The sequence below is a fragment of the Rhincodon typus genome, chromosome 9, assembly GCF_021869965.1.
Source record: "Rhincodon typus isolate 14 chromosome 9, sRhiTyp1.1, whole genome shotgun sequence".
Classification (NCBI taxonomy): domain Eukaryota; kingdom Metazoa; phylum Chordata; class Chondrichthyes; order Orectolobiformes; family Rhincodontidae; genus Rhincodon; species Rhincodon typus.
This window is the reverse complement of record NC_063340.1, coordinates 50,062,929-50,075,086: the sequence shown is the minus strand read 5'-3', so window position 1 is coordinate 50,075,086 and position 12,158 is coordinate 50,062,929.

The window sequence follows — 12,158 nt, the reverse complement described above, 5'->3', positions numbered from 1 at the left end:
TGACAAGTTACTATGACTCATGGAGTGTAGATATTTGAAATTATCAACAACCTCTATTGTCACATTGTCAATGCTGATAGGTGGCAGTATAACAACATCCTAGACCATGAGATTTGTCTTGGTGCTGGTAGTCAAACCAGACTCCTTGCAGGTGTCAGAGGTTTTTGTCTATCTGGCACTGTACTATTCTTCAGTTTGGAATGTTAATGCAGCATCGCAGTGTAGAGCAATTCTCTGAGACTTGGCACACATTTGTCGTAGATCTCAGATGAGTAACATTGGACAATTTTCAGTGAGTTCTCGTACATAAGTAGACACCTGCTAAAATGACCTGAAAACACATGACAGCAGGAAAGAGAAGAACATGCCAGAGTCTGTTTGGTGCCAGAACACAATCATCTTTGAGAAATTATGAATCGCACTGAGAAAAAAATGATTTACCGTGTGCTGTCACTGCAAGCAGCCATCATTGAACTAACTTTATTCACACTTCCCCAACATGAACAGGGATGGAATGAGAGAGGGCAGTTTTACAATATATTACACTCCATTCCACACAAAATAAACATCCTGTTTATTAAAAAATAAAATTGTGCAAGCAACCAATTTCTCAGAATAAAATGTAATTAAACCAAAATTAAAAATAGCTGAAATTTAATAGATGAAATTTAACTGATAGAGGTGTACAAAGTTGTGAGGGGCATAGACAGAGCAGATAGAGTGAAAAGCTTCCCCTTAGTAAAGGGGTCAGTACCCAACAGGTACAGTTTTAAGGTAAGAAAGAGTAAGTTGGAGTGGAACTGTCTCTGTACTCACTGCTTGAATGGGTGATAGAGGCAGGAACCCTCAAGATATTTAAGAACTGTTTGGATAAGCACTTGAAATGCCATTGTGTCTAAGGCTATAGGCCAAGTTCTGGAAAACTCGATTAGAATAATGGATGTTTGATGACTAGCATAGTCATGATGGGGCAAAAGATCTCTTTCTGTAAAACTATGACTTCAGTTGGGTTACTTATTTGTTTTATATGAATCACAACCAAAACAGCTATGACCAATACTACCAGAGTAATTTACATTGTCATTATCCCAGACCAGACTGCACACTTTATGTAATGATCCCAGACACAATCACAAAATTATGTATGGTCTGGTTAGGGATCAATAGCCTTCAACTTTAAATAAGAGAAAGGGGATTTAATAAGAGTAAAAGATCCCACAGTTTGGAGCAAACAAAAATACTCTACTATACAAACTAGAACAGCAATACAATCTAGAATATATTTACAATTTATTTCTAACACCCAAAATTAATATGTGATAGGTGTGGATGATATACCATGAGCAAATACCCTATAGCAGACATTCAAAAGCATTTCAATTAGGACAGACCTCAGTAATTTCCCTTTGATAGCAATGACATGGTGGGTCATCAAATCCCAGCATTACAAAGGATTACAATCCTTCCTACACCATGGAAGAAGGTGTGAAGAAGAATGGAGCATTTACTTCATTTTCTCAACTTGAGAAATTTTGCTTTGACTTTGTTAAAGTAAATGAAGCCATGCTCTTGTCTTCTCCATACCTTCTTCCATGATGTGAGATAGCTTCACACCCAACCCCTGTGGAGAGGCATCATGAGCTAAACCAGTTGTTTTCTTGGGATCCTAAAGGTCCAAAACAGCATTACTTGCCAATACATTTCTCACTTCTTCAAGTCCTTTCTGACACTCAGCAGACCACTCTCAAACTATTCCAACTTTGAGAATTGATAGAATGGAGTGAATATATTAGCTAAATCAGGAATGAACTCTGAATAGTATACAACATTCTTATGAATTTTCTAAGTTCTTCTTTGTTTTCTGATATATTCCCTCAAGCAGAGGGGATGAGATCCCCTCAACCTTCTCCACTCTTACTTGGTCTGGCCTACACTCCAGACAGAGTAATGTGGCTCTACAATGGATGACAAGCCACTCAGTTAAAGGGTGATTAGCGATGGTCAGCAAATGCTGATCTTGCTGTAACGCTCACATTCCACAATGTTGACTTGGCGCATTAATATGACCTGGAACATTTCTATTTTCTCTGCTGTTAATTTTCATCTGAATATGACTGACATTTTCATGGACATCACACTTTAATAGGAAATGGGGGTATTTTGATGGTTGCTGGCAGTGTGCAATTTTTTTTAATCGGGGGCTCTTCTCCAGATTTCCTTGAGCTCTACTTTTTGATTTCAAAGGCTACATTTTGGTTTCAAGGGCTCCTTTTTCTTTGCTACTTATGCATTCACATGGTGAGGATAGCTTCTCTATTTCTGTTATAACATATGGGGTTTTGAGTCATATGGAAGCAGAATTAGAAATTTCATCAATATCTTCAAGAGTTATCAACAGTCCTCTAATCTTAAAGCAAACAGACAGAATGAAAGCATAAATTTCTTAGACACCATAGTATTTAGATTAGCATAAATCAACAGGCATAAGTTAGCATCAAAAAATCAATTGCTACATACGACTGCACAAAGAAGCCTCCATCTTAAATATACCTTCAACAAACTGGTAAATGCATTTTCTTTGAATATGCATTAGGTGGAAGGTTTAACCAAACAGTGCCTGCTCTTTTTACTGCATTTCAAATCTCAATCTTAGATTTAAATTTAACAATTGAAAATAGGCCCCAGTTTTTGTCATGCTGCTGACCTTCTCACATAAAAGCCATGGAAATCAGTCAATGTGAGCATCAAGAGCTCAGACAGTGGGAACAAGAGGATGTGCCACAAGGCTGAGAAAGGAGTAGGAGAGAAAAGAGAGAGAAGAGAAGAGGTTCTTCCCTTTTGAAGAGGTTCTACGGACCCAGGATGCCTTACCCTAATTTGACTAAAAATTGTTGCCAGAGGGGACTCCAGTTGAGCCACAAGGCTGTGTGACAGAGATCTGTCACCTGTTGCAGCCTCTGGGAGCCACAGTCTCCAGATCCATATGCCCTGCCAAAGGTTGTGGTGATGATAGTTGCAGTAAACTCACGCACGGTAGGTACTTTCCAGGGTGCATCAGGTAACCTGGCTGGTATTTCCCAGTCAGCAGTGCATAGCTGCATCAAGGATGTAACAAATATTCTGTTCACCCACATTCATTTCCCTTTGGGTGCGGTGTGCGAGTGTCATAGATTCCAGCCATTGTAGTGATTGTAATGAGGTCAGCCAGCTGGACCTCATAGAATATGAGTTCCCTAATTGGGGCTTTTAATCTGGTCCACTCAGGGAGCTCTGGTTGGCAGACAGAAAAGGGAGTGTCAGCGACACTCCGGTACCTGAATATTAATGAGGCAGTATTAAAGTCGAGGACCATTCATGAGTAAATAAAGAGTGATGTGGTGATGGGATACTGACCTCTGTGGAGTTTTTTTATTTCTGCTGTGTTAAGGGCTCCAGCGTAGAATATAGACAGCTTTTGAGCAAGAAATCATTCCACTCGCTCAATGTGCAGATAGTCTGCAACCAGTATAAGGTGTTTCTTCATGTATATACAAGATTCCTGGGCAGTTCCAAGACTTGTTTATATTAAAACATTCCCAAGTATGGGTTTCTGGTAAGATGGCAGTGGAGGAGGGCTTCTGATCCTGGGGCTTGTACGCTCTGTCTGCTGTTCTTTTTGTTTCTTTCTTTTTCCTTCTCTTTTCTTGTCTTTTTTTCTATCTTATCTCATTTACCTCTTGTTGAAGAGCTCAATCGTGGCGACAGCATTGGCGCCAGCAAGTAGACCCAGCATGGACTCATGGCAGTTGGCATCTCTGCAAGACGGTGGCAGAGTAGGCTCATCTACTCCATCTGCTCTTCTTCTTCCACTTTCTTTTCCTCCTTTTCTCATTTATCTTTTCTTTTTTAGGTTTAGTTTTTATATAGTTGTTTTCCTACTAACGTACCTTCGAGGCAGCGGTAGTGGTAGTTTCGGGCTCACTGAATTTGGCGGTTAGCTAGATGGTGGTCGTCCAGTGCGAGGCAGTGGCTGGGGGCCTGACCTGGCACTCTCCCCGTGGACAGTGCCTGGATCAAGGCTTTGATGGTCTGAGATCCAAAGTGGCAATCTGCAGCGACAACAAGAGCAGGGGAGATTGAGCTAGTATAGGGAAAGTGCGCGAAAGTGGAAGTGATCAAGCACTTGCAGGAAATGCAGTCCCAGCATGGCTAAGCACTTAAGAAAGACTGCAATGGTTGAACTTCTAGCTTTATTTCTTTATTTTTTGACTTAATACTCAGAGTGGCTGTAAGGTTTAACTTTTAACTTTGTTCCTTATATTTTTCTGCCTTGTTCTTACATTTTTGTACCTAGGCACTTATACCTAAGTTGGTGCCATGCGTGGCAACATTGAAAATTTTTCACCGTATTCCTGTACTTTTGTACTTGAGTACACATGACAATAAAGCCTAAATCTAAATCTAAAAGTTCCATTCATATTTTAACTGCCAGGCATCATCTGTGGAGAGAGAAACAGCAGTAATGTTTCGAGTCCAATTATGACTCTTCTTCAGAACTCTAATTCACTTCCCATATAGTAGCTCTTGAATATATGCAGCCTCAACCAAGAAATTTCACTTCTCTTTGTAAAGAATTCTTTACCTCAAAGAATACAAGTTTCCCAGATCTTCTTAGCGTAGTCTACTGTTGTTGACAGATTTACAACTGCTCTCTCTGTTTTTCAGCTTCCCTCCGCCTCACCGCCCCCAACATCTTTCAGCTTACCTTCCTCATCACAGTTTGGAGTCTCCCACTCCCCTCACAAAACAAACTCCTATTCACAGCTTCCCCATCTCCTGCCTTGCATTTTCTTCCTTCTCCACAACAACTTGCAGCCTCTTTCTCCCCACCATATCTCCTAGAAGATGGAATTCCTGACAGACAGCATCCCTACCCCCCACCACTCCAATGGTGAAAGTTTTCTTTGCCCCTCTCCTCTCGCTGTGGCAAAATGTGGCTTGCTTACTGACTTTCCTTTTGTTCTTATCCTTTCATCCAATCGTACGTTGTTCCTCTTGAACATTTACTGCTGATCTGCTGACAATAAGCCTATCAGCACTCTGTTACTGTATTCTCTCCATATCCTTTAATCTCTTAACCCCCTAAGAATTATATTTATCCTTTTCAAAATATTCAATGTTTTGGTCTCAGCTACTTTCTGTTGATTGGAAGCTTAGGCTCACCACTCACTGGGTGAACAAACTTCTCTTCAACTTAGTTCTAAATGACTTATCCTTTATCCTTAGACTCTGACACCTGGTTCTGAACATCCTTCCAGTGTGTACCCTATCTAGCCTTGTTAGAATTTTATACTTTTGATGAGATACCCCTTTATTCTCCTAAACTTCATTCAATATAATCCTAACCAGTCCTGTCTCACTTCATACCTCAGCCCTACCATCCCAGGAATCAGCCTGATAAACCTTCGTTGCACTCCCTCCATAGCCAGAACATTGCTTCTTAGATAAGGAGACCAAAACTGCAGTTCTCACCAAGGCCCTTTACAATTGCAGCAAGTCGTCTTTGCTCCTGTATTCGAATCCCCTTACTATGAAGGCAAACAAACCATTTGGCATCTTCGTCGCCAGCCACACCTGCATGCTTAATTTCAGCAACTGTTGTACAATGACACCCAGGTCACATTACATCTCCCCCTTTCCTAGTCTATCGCTATTCAGATTGCAATCTCCCTCCTGGTTTACTACCAAAATGGATGACCTCACATTTATTCACATCATACTGCATCTGCCATGCATTTGCCTGCTCACTCAACTTGTCCAAGTCACACAGAAGCACCTCCACTCTCCTACCCAGCTTTGTGTCATCTGCAAATCTGAAGATAGCACATTTAGTTCCCTCATCTAAATCATTAATAGATAATGTGAATAACTGGCATCCAGATGGTACCCCATTAGTCACTGGCTGTTACTCAGAAAATGACTTGTTCATTCTATTGGTTTAAGGCAGAGTTTTTGTGGAAGATCACCACCAATGTTCCCCGATAGACGGGCAACATTACTTTAGCAGGTTCTGGTATCAGAAAGCAAAACACATCTTGATTAATTAATCACCATTACAGAATTAATTTTAGTCTGAGCTACTCTGAGCTTTTGAGCCTGTTAAGTTCCCCCATTTTAAGTCATGTGATAATTGTTTATTATTTAAAAGGCGACATCCAACCTACAATTTTCCATCCATTAAAATTGTTTGGCAGAAAACCATCATAAAGAAGGGCAGAACTGGAAACCCCAACCTTGTTTATTATCTATTCCTCATTTATAAACAAGGAATGAGAGATTATTTTGTGATGACCCAACCTACTGTTAACTATCTCTGTAAAGCTGTAGCTTGCTACCTCTAGATCTGTTCAGGTGTTCCACTGTGTAGATCCATTCCTCACTTATAATGCCATGTTTCAGAACTTAAATATTATAAATGCAGTAAACTTAGAAAGGATGTGTGTTTATTTGATATTATGTAGAAGAAGAAAACACTTCAGTACACTTAAATAAGTATTGTGGAGCTCACAAAATCATTAAAAGTTATATTTGTTATTGAATAAGAAATGAAAGCTAAAAATATTTTTAAAATTAAGATAGAAGGGATAGAAAGAAGTCATAATAGCTTAGGATCATCTATGTAACTGTGTATTATCATATCCCTCAATCTTTTGTCTGTCTGGATGCATTTCTACTTGTTTCATAAACCCGACCATATTTTCTTTCATGGTTCCCCATGCTGTCTTGTGAATTTAGCCTATTACCCTTGATGTAAAATCATTCCACCTGACTCTGCTTTTCAGTCCTAACATTTTCATTTTTAATATTCTGATATTTGAACTCATTTGCAAAGTGAACAGTCTTGAAAACTTGAAGTCACCCCAAAAGTCTTTTGTTTTCACTCAGCCTTTTTCATAACACTACGTTTGACCTTTTAAGTGCTACAGTTGAATCTTGGAGAGAAAGAAGGCTGTTTTGACAATTTCTAATAATAATTTTAAAAAAGTTGTTTTCCTGGACAGAAAGTCATGGGTGGAGTGGGAGTGTTGTTGAGCGTCCAAATTTCTGATATGTGCTCCCAATGGTTGAGGATCCACTTCAGGATTCTGATATTGTAAAATGACCTGTATGTGTTGACCAAATTATATAAACATCTGGTTAAGAAAGGATCTCTTGTCTGTTTTGATTTGTGTAGCATTCTGATGCCAAGAAAGCTCATTCGATAATGTGTGTAAGAATTTTCCCAGATTGTGCTTAAAATAAAAATGTTTACCTACATGAGTACATTCAACCGCACAGTGTTACAAATGTATTTTAAGAATGTCCTCAAGGAATTATACAGTTGTTCATATTTTAGAAACTGAATCCAAACAACTTGGTGATCCTTTAAACATTCTATTGAATTGATAATTAAGAAATTTGTGGAACACTCCATGTCTTAACCCTGCTACCGGGTACATACCATTAACTTAAGCATAATTACCTGATGTGTCTGTCGTAACTCTAGGTAGTGGGAATCTGGGATAATTTTCCAGTCGCTCCAGCTGGCAAAAGTATGTGTGGACATTAGCTACAACTAGAACAGAGTTGGTTGTAATATGTCTCCGAGTTAAAATCTCTACAGCTGCTCACTGGTGCATCACACTGAGCTGGTTCAAGAAGGCTGGTACCATGGAATCATATATTGTAATGGAATACCTTCATGGAAAATTGGAGAGTGCGAAAATGTCATCTTTATAAAGGTATGATCGGGTTTTGGAGCAGTATTTTTCTCTGTTGTTCTTTGGCAATGCTGATGTGCTCATCTTACAGTTCTACACCTGCTAGGCCTCAGTCACAGTGTGTTAATTGGACCACATTGTTTATGTCAAGGTAATACCAGATTACTATGTGCCTATTAGAACTTGAGCTTAGAGACTCGTGGGACAGTGTGACAGCTGCAGTCCTCCTTTCTGCTCATTTCAAATGTTCTGGCTAACATCAATGAGGATATGTTTCAGTAAACAAACCACCAATCGATCACCCTGCAGTCACATGGCTACTGCGTTTCTCATCCACAAGGACTCATTTGTGAACAACTCCTGTCAGCTCGATGCCATAACACAGGAAAAATGATTATTGGTCTAACAGATTCTGCCGTGGAGATAGCAGGGCTTTAACTGCCAAGACTAATGCAGTTATGATTTGTTAATCTTGGGTTCTCTTGTTCTGCTCAACTTGAGCCGAGTTTTCCACAGAAACAGTACAAGTGCTGGCCTCAGTCAGTGTTGTAAATTTGTTCAAAGAATTGTATGAGATTCTTGTGTACTCAGACATCTCAGTTGATAGGAGAAGAAATTTAGCCATTGGGGATAATGAATAATTTTTATGTTTTCTTAAAATTAATGCATTTTTTTTTAAGAATAGGAAAGCAAGAATGTTCTGACTAGCCTGCAGGAGGAGAGCAGTCAACAAAAATTGGAAAAAAATGTTTTACACTCTTTGAGCTATGGTAATAGAATCCTCCAGCTGATGGGAATTGCATGTATTTAGTTTAAATACTATTTAAATTAAAAACAGGAGCTGAGTATTTCTTTTCCAGAGGTCATTAAAACCCATCATCACTTACGGTAACTGCCTTTTTGTAATATTCCTTAGCCTTATGTCTGTCTGGATGCACCTCCACTTGTCTCATAAATCCTGCCCAGGTTATTTTGGAACTCTTTAAATGGCCACGCTGTTCATGAAAATGTTCATCTGAAAATACACACCGAGAAAATGTAAATTGTATTGAAATACATTATTCCATTACCTCAGTGACAAAAATGAAACTAAAATAAAGCTGTACTACGTCCATAAACACATAATTTGTCAAACATCTTTACAGTCCACTTGGATATGAAGCTGTCTGTTTATTCCAACCAGATTTGCCCACAAGTTTTCAATTCCTGTTGAGAGCACTGGTGCTTAATAAACAATGTCGAGGTACAGTATAACATAGTTCTATATTGCATTTAAATTGGCTGTTTGCCAGCCTGTTCCTCATTACATTGTACGGCATTTCTTTAAAAGGAAATGTTGCAGAAGAAAGTACTATACTGCCCACCAGACATGATCCTATGAAAAGGTTGCATATGGGTTTGATATCAAGATGAGTTCTATCACAATCACAGAGGCAGCATGCTACCTGCAGCAAAACAAAATCTTATTTATCCCAGTATGTCCAACTAACCACTTACACCTTCCTCAAACCAGAGTGAATTGTTTTTCAGATTACTCAGTGCATTGAGTAAAGGAGTTGGGAGGTCATGTTGTGGTTCTCCAATTCTGGTCTCCTTGCTATTGGAAAGATGTTGTTAAACTTGAAAGGGTTCAGAAAAGATTTACAAGGATGTTGCCAGGGTTAGAGGATTTGAGCTACAGGGAGAAGCTGTATAGGCTGGAGCTATTTTCCCTGGAGTGTCAGAAGCTGAGGGGTAACCTTACAGAGGTTTATAAAATCATGAAAGGCATGGTTAGGGTGAATAGACAAAGTCTTTTCTCTGGGGTAGGGGAATCCAAAACTAGAGGGCATAGGTTTAAGGTGAGAGGGCAAAGGTTGAAAACGGATCTAAGGGGCAACTTTTTCATGCAGAGGATGGTGCATGTATGGAATGAGCTGCCAGAGAAAGTGAACAAAAGAACAAAAGAGAAGTACAGCACAGAAATAGGCCCTTTGGCCTTCCAAGCCCGTGCCAATCATCATACCTTAACTAACTTAAAAATAAACAAACCTTCTGCCTTTATTCGATCCATATCTCTCTATTCCCTACCTATTCATGTAACCATCCAGGTGCCTCTTAAATGTTGTCAACATGCCTGCTTCCACCACTTCTTCTGGCAGTGCATTCCAGGCTCTTACCACTCTCTGCATGAAAAACTTCCCTCGCACATCTCCCTTAAACTTTGCCCCTCTCACCTTGAACCTGTGCCCCCTTGTAATCGAAACTTCAACCCTGGGAATAAAACTCTGACTATCCACCCTATCTATGCCTCTCATAATTTTGTAGACCTCTAACAGGTCTCCTCCCAGCCACCGTCTTTCCAGTGAAAACAGTCCTAGTCTTTTTAACCTTTCCTCGTTGCCAGTGCCCTCGAGACTGGGCAACATCCTGATGAGCCTTCTCTGCATTCTCTCCAAAGATTCCACGTCCTTCTGGTACTGTGGCAACCAAAACTGCACATAATACTCCAAATGCAACCTAACAAGGGTTTTATGTAGCTGCAACATGGTTTGCCAACTCTTATACTCCATGCCCCGGCCAAGGTGACAAGCATGCCATCTGCCTTCTTAATCACCTTGGCCACCTGGGTTGCCACTTTTAGGGAACTGTGGACCTGCGTGCCCAGATCCGTCTGTATGTTAATGTTCCTAAGGGTTCTGCCATTTACAGTACAATACACACCTAAATTTGATCCTCCAAAATTCATCACCTTGTATTTGTCTGGATTAAATTCCATCTGCCGTTTCTGTGCTCAAGTCGCCAATCTATCTATATCATGTTGTATCCTTTCACAATCATTGGCAACTTCACCAATCTCCATGTCATCTGCAAACTTACTAATCAGACCACCCACATTTTCCTCCAGATCATTTATATACACTACAAACATCCGAGGATCTAAGACTGATCCCTGTGGAACACCTCTAATTACCGGTCTCTATTCTGAAAAATACCCTTCCACCGCTACCCTCTGTTTTCTATGACCAAGCTAGTTTTGTATCCATTTAGCCAGCCCACCCTGAATCCCATGTGATTTTAATTTTTGTACCAATCTGCTATGTGGAACTTTATCAAATGCCTTACTAAAGACTATATAAACTACATCCATAGACCTTCCCGCGTCAATTATCTTTGTCACTTCCTCAAAAATTCAATCAGATTGTTGAGGCATGATCTTCCCTGTAAAAACCATGTTGCCTGTCGCTAACTAGTCCATTTTCTTCCAAATGTGCATATATCTTGTCCCTCAGTATCTTCTCCAAAAACTTACCCATCACAGACATCAGTTTTACCAGCCTATAATTTCCCAGGTTATCCCTGCTTCCCTTCTTAAACAAGGGAGCAACATTGGCTAATCTCCAGTCCTCTGGGACCTCACCTGTGGTCAAACAGGATGTGAAGATATCTGCTAATGCCCCAACGACTTCTTCCCTTAGCTCTTGCAGTAATCTGGGATAGATCCTATCTGGCCCTGGGGACTTGGATACCTTAATGCAATTTAGGATACTCAAAACTTCCTCCTTTAATATACTGACATTCTCTACAGTATTCACACACTCATCCCTTACCTCAACATCAGCCATGTTCTTGTCCTTGGTGAATATCGATACAAAATTCTCATTAAAGGTCTCTCCCACTTCCTGTGGCTCCACGTATAACTTCCCTCCATTATCCTTGAGTGGGCCTACTCTTTCCCTTGCTACCCTATTTCTTCTAATATATGCATAAAAAACCTTGGGATTCTCCTTGATCTTGTTTGCTAAAGACATTTCATGGCCCTTTTTAGCCTTCCTAATTCCATGTTTAAATTCCTTCCTACTTTCTCTACGCTCTTCAAGGGCTTTGTCAGTTTGTAGCTGCCGAGACCAATTTTATGCTTCCTTTTTCCTTTTGACTATGCTTACTGTTTCCCTTGTCATCATGGTTCCTAAATCCTGCCATTTCCATCCTTTAGTTTTGCAGGGACAAGCATTTTCCCAGAATTCCTCTCAGTTACGTCTCTGTGCCCTCTGATTTGATTCTCTTCCTTGCATCGATCACGGAGGGTAGTAGAGGCTGGTACAATTACAGCATGTAAAAGGCATCTGGATGGGAATATGAATGGGAAGGGTTTAGAGGGATATGGGCCAAATGCTGGCAAATGGGACTACATTAAATTAAGATATCTGGTTGGCATGGACAAATTGGACTGAAGGGTCTGTTTCCATGTCATACATCTCTATGACTCTACAATGAGAATTACTCTTTAAAGTTCTTCTTATTACACCTTTATTCAAGAAGCTCAGGTTTGACACCAAATTCCTTTCCAACTGGCCTGTTTCATTTTCTTCCTCAGATTCTTGAATATATTGGGTGCAATCCTGCTGCTTTTGAAGATTTTATGCAGTTGGGAAGAAA